This window comes from Vidua macroura, chromosome 2 (assembly GCF_024509145.1).
Source record: "Vidua macroura isolate BioBank_ID:100142 chromosome 2, ASM2450914v1, whole genome shotgun sequence".
In the NCBI taxonomy this organism is placed as follows: domain Eukaryota; kingdom Metazoa; phylum Chordata; class Aves; order Passeriformes; family Viduidae; genus Vidua; species Vidua macroura.
This window is the reverse complement of record NC_071572.1, coordinates 16,026,154-16,033,010: the sequence shown is the minus strand read 5'-3', so window position 1 is coordinate 16,033,010 and position 6,857 is coordinate 16,026,154. Positions and strand designations below refer to the sequence as shown.

At 49.5% G+C, this 6,857-nt stretch overlaps 1 protein-coding gene across 1 annotated transcript in view; it reads left to right on the top strand.

Annotated features, from left to right (window-relative positions):
* Nucleotides 1–331: 331 nt before the first annotated feature.
* RAI2 (retinoic acid induced 2) overlaps nt 332–6,857 on the top strand; it is a 43,833-nt gene continuing 37,307 nt past the window's right edge. Inside the window, exon 1 of the mRNA XM_053971903.1 lies at nt 332–463. The gene's annotated coding sequence lies outside the window, so the exon portion shown is untranslated. The remainder of the gene's footprint in view (nt 464–6,857) is intronic.

Here is a 6,857-nt window from a genome sequence, read left to right as displayed (position 1 = left end):
AGGAAGAATTAAAAAGGGCAAAGAGGTGTAAGGGGAATAAAGAAAAACAGGAAGTCAGAATCGTGGTCAATCCGAGATAAACGCAGAGGAGACAAGGTCAAAACTCCAAGCAAGCACGGAGCAAAAAACCCAGGAGATTTATGAAGAATGATGACGCTGCCTGCTGCAGCATCCTCCCGAGCGTCCGCGCTGCTCCCGCTGCGGCTCCGCGGGACCCCGACGCTCCCCAGGGCTCGCAGCGCTGGCGGGCGCGGGGGCGGTGCCGGCGGGCGTGGTGCAGGTTGGGCGGGCCCCGCCCCCGGCGCTCGCCCCGCCCCGGCCCGCCCGGCGCGGGGGGAGCGGGACGCGGTACCGGGCAGGGCAGGGCGGCGCGTCCCCGGCGGCGGCGGCCGCGCTTGACAGAGCGGGCGGCGGCTGCGGCCCCATGGAGCCCAGCTAGGGGCTGCCGCACCCTCCACCGGAGGTAGGTGCCGCGCAGCGGATGCGCACCGACAGCCCAGGGCGGGTGGAGCGGTGACAGGTTGGCCGGGCGGCGGCGTTTTGCGGGAATCCCACCCCCCCAAGCCTTCTTCCCACCGGCGGCCGGGCGCTGCGGTACCGTGGGGAGGGCGGCGGCCCCGCGGTCCCCGCTTCGGCCCGTGACTATTGTTTCTGGTGGCGCCGAGCGGGCGCAGCGAGATCCCGGTGGCGGCGGCTTTGTGCGGGTTGTCCCGGCAGTGGGGCTGCGGCGGTGGGGGGGCGCGGAGGGACCGCGGCGGGGAAAGGGACGGGGCGAGACCGTGACCGCACGAGCAGAGCCACCCACTCCACCCCCGCCCTTCCTCCTCCTTCTCCTCCTCCTGCCTGCGCAACTTCTCCAAAATCACGGCCGCGGGTGCGCGGGGAGGAGCGGTGCGTGCCGCGGCCAGGCATCGCCCCCCGCGGCTGGCGGCTCCTGCCCCACGGGCGGCAGAGCGCGCACGGCAGGGCCACGGCGGCGTTCCGCGCCCGGTCCGCGCTCCGGGGAAAGGAGATTAGGAACGCGTAGGATGGATTTCAAGATGGGCGGTAATGGGATGATTTGGAGTCCCTCGCGTAGCCGGTCACAGGCGAGAAGCGGGAGGAGAATTTACCCTTCCGAAGTTAGGGCAGAAATTCCTCCCGCTGTCGCCCGGCTTCCTGGCGAAGTCTGCCAGGCGGATGGACTGTCACCTGCGGCTCCCTTAATGGCTTTTTCTGGATGAGGCTGTCGCGGGGCGTGGGTCATCTGCGCCGGCGTCGCAGCGGTCCGGGCGTACGTGGCGGTGAATGCCAGGGTGAAGTGTCGTGCTCCAGAAGTTCTGCATCCCTCCGGGGGGATGCTGCAGGGTGCAAGCGCCCTGGGCAGGAGTTGCAGGGCAGTTATTCTCCTTCTCTCATTTAATCCCCAACACACCTCTTTTTTGAGAGATTGGTTCGGCTTCGGTTTATTTACCGCTGTTGATGGTAGTTTTCTTGCACGTTCTCCATCAGAATTATTTTTCTAGAAAGAAAAATTATTCAAATGCGGGATTCAAAGTATATATATTGCCTAATGGAGGTGTATTGTTAAGGAAAGAGTATCTGGTTGCCCATTAATTCTTCAGGTATTTTCCGTTTAAACTTGATGAGGAAATGTTTTTCTTTTTTCTAAGTAACCTTTCATGTCATTTATCATTAGCAAATTGGCTTGGCATTGAAAGTAAAGATTTCCTCACAAATACGCTACTGATTACTAATGTTATGTCTGAAACGCTCCATAGGACAGAAATCAGCACACCTCCATTTTTTTAATATGTAAATTTGAAAAGCCTTTCCTTCCATTTCACGACACTGTGAGTGGCCCCGGTTAATCAGATGTAACTACAGTAACTAGCAGAGGAGGCTGCTGATAGGCAGAGTGGTTTCCTGCACCAATCTGCTAGAGCAACCTGATCAATTAATGCATCCTCACTATTTTGTCCTTGGCATCTTTGATGAATTTTATAGTATTTCTGTGAGGAGCTCCAATAGGGGAAGCTGAAGTCTCTTTCACCTTCAGAGATGACTGAAGCCAAATTTGAAGAGGGGATAACTCTTTGAGTTGACTGGAGAGTGCTGCTAAGTTCCTGTGTATACACTAAATTCTGGAGGCGATCCAGCAGCCAGAGCTATCTGGGTCAGGCTGGAAATCACCTCATTGATGGGTTTTGCAGGGTCCTGGTCACTTCCTAACAAAAAAAAGCAAGTGCTTTTGCAACATGCACGGATTGCATTGTAGGCATGGGCTGGAGAATGGAGCTGGTCATGTAGGGGGCTTGGCATGTGCAATCAGCAGGTCACACTGAGCACCCTACAACTTCAGGATGCTTGAGTTCACTGTGCAGAGCCTGCAGCAGTATGAATTACAGGGGAAAAAATGCATTTAGATGTAACAAAGGCTGCTGGCTCATCTCCTGCATGAGGAACTAATTTTTTTTTTTTTTAATCTGGCTCCCGTTTCTGCCTCTGACTCAAACTGCCAGTGTAGCTGTGGGCAAATCATTCCATGTTTCCCTCTCTCCTCATCTCTGCTTGACCTGCCAAGGTCTCATCTGTACAGGGCTGTCTGTTCAGACCCCAACTCAAACCCCTTACTTTCCACCAGCTGCCTTGCACACAGCAGTCTGAAACCCAACGTAGGTGGTACCTCTCTGCTCCGAGGGGACACAGTTTGACATTCAAATAGTGCTGCTGGAGCCAATCATACCAACGTAGCAGCCTCACAGCAACTCATCAATCTCTAATCCTACCCCTCTTCTAATCCAGTCCTTCTCTGCTGCTGATCGAATCGCCCGGCGCCCTTCGAGCTGTGTCTGGCTGCGTGCTCGCCCTCGTGTCGGCGAGCCTACATCAAGCCAGGGAAGCAAGTGGCAGTGGAGACGGGCTGAGGATCACCAGCTCTCCAGGACACAGACTGTCACTTGAGGCTACAAAACGCATGGCACGAGAGGCCTGGTGTGATTTAGAAATAGAAATTATAGCTAAAGGGTAAATTGCGACAATGTCACAGAAAAAATGATCAGAAAATGGAACCTCGGGCATTCCTGCACAGCCAGCTGCGTGCTGGTCGGGAGGGAACAGAGGTGGAAGGGTGCAGCTCCCTCGGCGTAACAACGGCATTCTTATTTTAGCATGGAAGACAGCCAAAGATAAGGAGTGGTTGTCATCCGGCTGGTTGTAGGATGAAAAAAAAAAAAAAAAAGGAAAAGCTGTGTGGAAAAGTATTTTGATGTAGGTACTAAAAGGAAAAAAAAAAAAGCAGATAACCTTACAAGTGCTAGACTAGCTATGTAAAGCTGCCAGGACAAAGCTTTTCCCATAAAATCCAGAATGATCCTAATTAAGCCCAGACCCTGTTAAATGACACACTGCTTTATTTATTTCAGATGTTTCTAGGTCCTAAAGATGGGGCCAAATGTGAAGAGTTTGATGTGGCAGATAGTTTAACCTCAATTACTTTTACATAAATCATGTGATTGTTACAGTAGCTGAAGTACCTCTGATGGGTGCCCCAGAGCTACTGATAAAAAAAAAGAGATATTTTTAAAAATCTCCTGAAAAATCTCTGGTAGTGCAGGTGAGGGTTTGTGGAAGAGAGGTGGCCATCCTCTCTGCAGGCAGGAGGATGGGAGTGTGGGAGCTGTTGTGGTGCTGTGTGCTTGCTGGTCTGTATGCACAGGCAGCTGAAATGGTGGCTTTGTAGAACAGGCAGCCAGAGAAAGGGGCATAAAATGGGAGCTGACAAATATTCTTGTTATGAAACTGGGATGGATGAATGATTTATGGGGGTACTTGTTTTTCTTTTATTTTATTTCAAGAGGAAGGAGATGGTTGGTGATGTGAGGCGCTAGCCACGGATGGCTTTGTTTTGAGCTGTGCTGGGTCCTGCCTCCAGAAACAGCATCTACAGAATAACAATACAGTGAAACAATTCCCAGCATTGCTTGAGTTTCACAGTCTGTTTTCAGGATGAAAAAGTTTTCCTTATCTTATGTTCAAAGCCATAGGCCTAAATCCTCCCAGCAGACTCTAGATTTCAAAAAAGAGGTGGCTGTATGAGAGGTCCTGGGCTGCGGGGATCTTTGTTAGCCTGTCTCAGTTCTCCTAGGGAATTTCCTTTCCTGGGTATGCAATATTGCCCATCCCTCCCAGGGCACTGAGCTACTCTGTAAATAGGCCACTCTGTGGAGGAGCTGCTCTGCTGGGTGATTTAATGTAGCTTGTTAGTTCTGGCTTTCTTTCTTCCCCCACCCAGTTTTATCCATACTGACCTTTGGTGTACAGAGCAGTGCTGTAACATGGATGAGGTGAGTTTACAGGGTCACATCTGCAGTAAGCAGGGACATCTTCAACTACATTAGGTTGCTCAGAGCCCTGTCCAACCTGACTTGGAATGTTTCCAGGCATAGGACATTTGCCACTTCTCTGGGCAAGCTGCAGTGTCTCCCCACTCTCTCAGTAAAAAAATTCTTCCTTATGTCCAGTTTAAATTGACCCTAGTTTAAAACCATTGCCCTTTGTCCTATTGCAACAGGCCCTGCTAAATCATTTGTCCCAGCAGTCTGTGCTGTGGGTCTTTGTTAGGTATTGGAAGATGCTGTAAGGTTTTCCTGGAGCCTTCTCTTCTCCAGGATGAACAGCCCCATGTGTTTCAGCCTGTCCTCATAGGAGAGATGCTCCAACCCTCAGATCTTCTTCATGACCCTCCTCTGGACCTGCTCCAACAACTCCATGTCTTTCCTGTACTGAGGACCCCAGAGCTGGATGCAGTATTCCAGGTGGGATCTCACAAGAGTGGAGGGTGCCCTTGATCCCACTGTTTGTGTCATTGATGAAGTTATTAAAGGATACCAGTCCCAGTATGGACCTGAGAGGGACACCACTCATCACTGATCTCAATTTGCGCATGTAGTTGTTTGGAAATGTGTCTTTAAGATATCAGAGGGCTAAATGTTCTCAAGAATTAAACAGAGAGTCTGGATTAGGTTTCCTGTTTCTTCCACACTCTTCAGAAAAAAGGTGTCCTTCAGCTTAGCAGCTTCCAGGTCTCTGTATTGGTCCCACTCCCTTTAGAGTGACTAGTGAGCAGCCACTATAGCAGAAGGAAGGCAGCTGCTGTTGACTTGCAGGACAAGCTGGATATGGGTTTGGGTTCCCCCCATGGCAGGCACAGAGATGTCAGAACAAGCCTCAGGACTGACTGACTGTGTCCCCAAATGTCTTATCATTGTGTTATCTTTGAGCTGATGACTGGGGGTGAGCTCTGATTGAGAGGAGAGGTGAGGGAAGTTTGCTGTGACTCCTCACTAAGCTTCAGTGGGGCTGCTAAGGGCAGGTCCCTGAACATTCTGGGTGCAGCTCCAAATTCATTTGGTCGGGCTAATTTTGAAAACCAGTCTCCCTTCCAATGTCCACATGTGCTTCAACCTTTTAATTATTCTGCACTTTTCCTGTGGCATGGAAAACAAGAGGTGGAAGTGTAGTGGCCACCAGGAGGGCCAAGAGGCCAATGGCTCTTGCCTGCCCTGGCAGTCAGTGTGCTCCTCATAGCAAAGCCAGGTTATTTGGAGGAGTGCAGATCTTTCAGTCCAGGAAAAAATAATTTGTTAATGGCCAGAGAATAATCACTTTACTCTGAAAAGCCTCTCCAGCTGCATTGCACCAACTGTTCTTTATCAGTCTCTGAATCCTTAATGACAGTAGCAGCTAATTTCTCTTTCTGTGTTTTTCTAGCTGCAGTGTCCTATTTTCTCTGAGTTTATTGAGAAAATAATAGAAGTCATTACATAGCTACTTGTCACCTTTCAGACAAGAAAACTTCTCCCTGCCTGAACGGCCAAGTTAGTTACTTGGTGACTGACTCAGACAATAGCAACTTTTTGTAGCTCATCAGTTATTAATCTGTGCCTAGTGAATAAACTAATTAACTAGAGGAGTATTACTGAAGTTCTAATCTGTGATTATCAGAATATGGTGAATAAACTTCACAAACAGTGTGACAAAGGAACATGTACATTCTGTGGCATGTAAGCAAAAAAAAATCAAGAAATAAAGGGTTAGGAGTGACAAAGTGAGAAATGTGAATTCATTGTGTTTTTTTTCTTTTAAGTTTGATTGTCTTTGAAGCTTATGTGGCAGTATTGCACAAAATGGTCCTTGGTTAAAAGAAAACCATTTGGTGTTCCATATATATCTATAATAATTAGGTTAAAGAAAAGATAATGAGGAACATTGGAATAGATGGGCAATGAGAATGGAAGACATAGAAAAAAAAGTGATATGTGAAGTATTTTTGTGTTTGCATGATACACATCTTCTGTTTGTTGGTGATGGATCACTTGCTGTAGAGCTGGATCTACACAAGGCCACTGCAAAGCAAACAGGAAGGGCAACACATTGTTTTTTAATCAGGATTTTCTTAACCAAGAAGTCAGGCATCACTGTCTGAATAATAAATGCCTGCATCTCCAGCCTTGGTGCTGGGGCTGGAGGTCTGAGGCAGCTCTCAGCCAGGAGGTCTGCCCTGCAAAAAGCTGGGGGAAGATAACTTTTTACATAGCCAAAGCTTGCTCTGCAGGCTGTGGGATGCTGAGGGGAGGCCAGGAGGAAGTAGGAACATATAAGCAGATCCTAGAAGAAGGAGCACGCAGAAGAGCCTTTCTGTTCTCATGTGACATGCTTGTAGTTCATCTCTGGTCCCTGGGGGATGGATGGAGTTACCTCTTGCCTTTTTATGTCTGGAGAAGCCATGTATGCTTAGGGTGGATTCACAAAGCTTCTGTGACAGAAGACACTGGGCTCTGCGTTAGAGCTCTGCTGCATTGTGTGTGCAGGATACA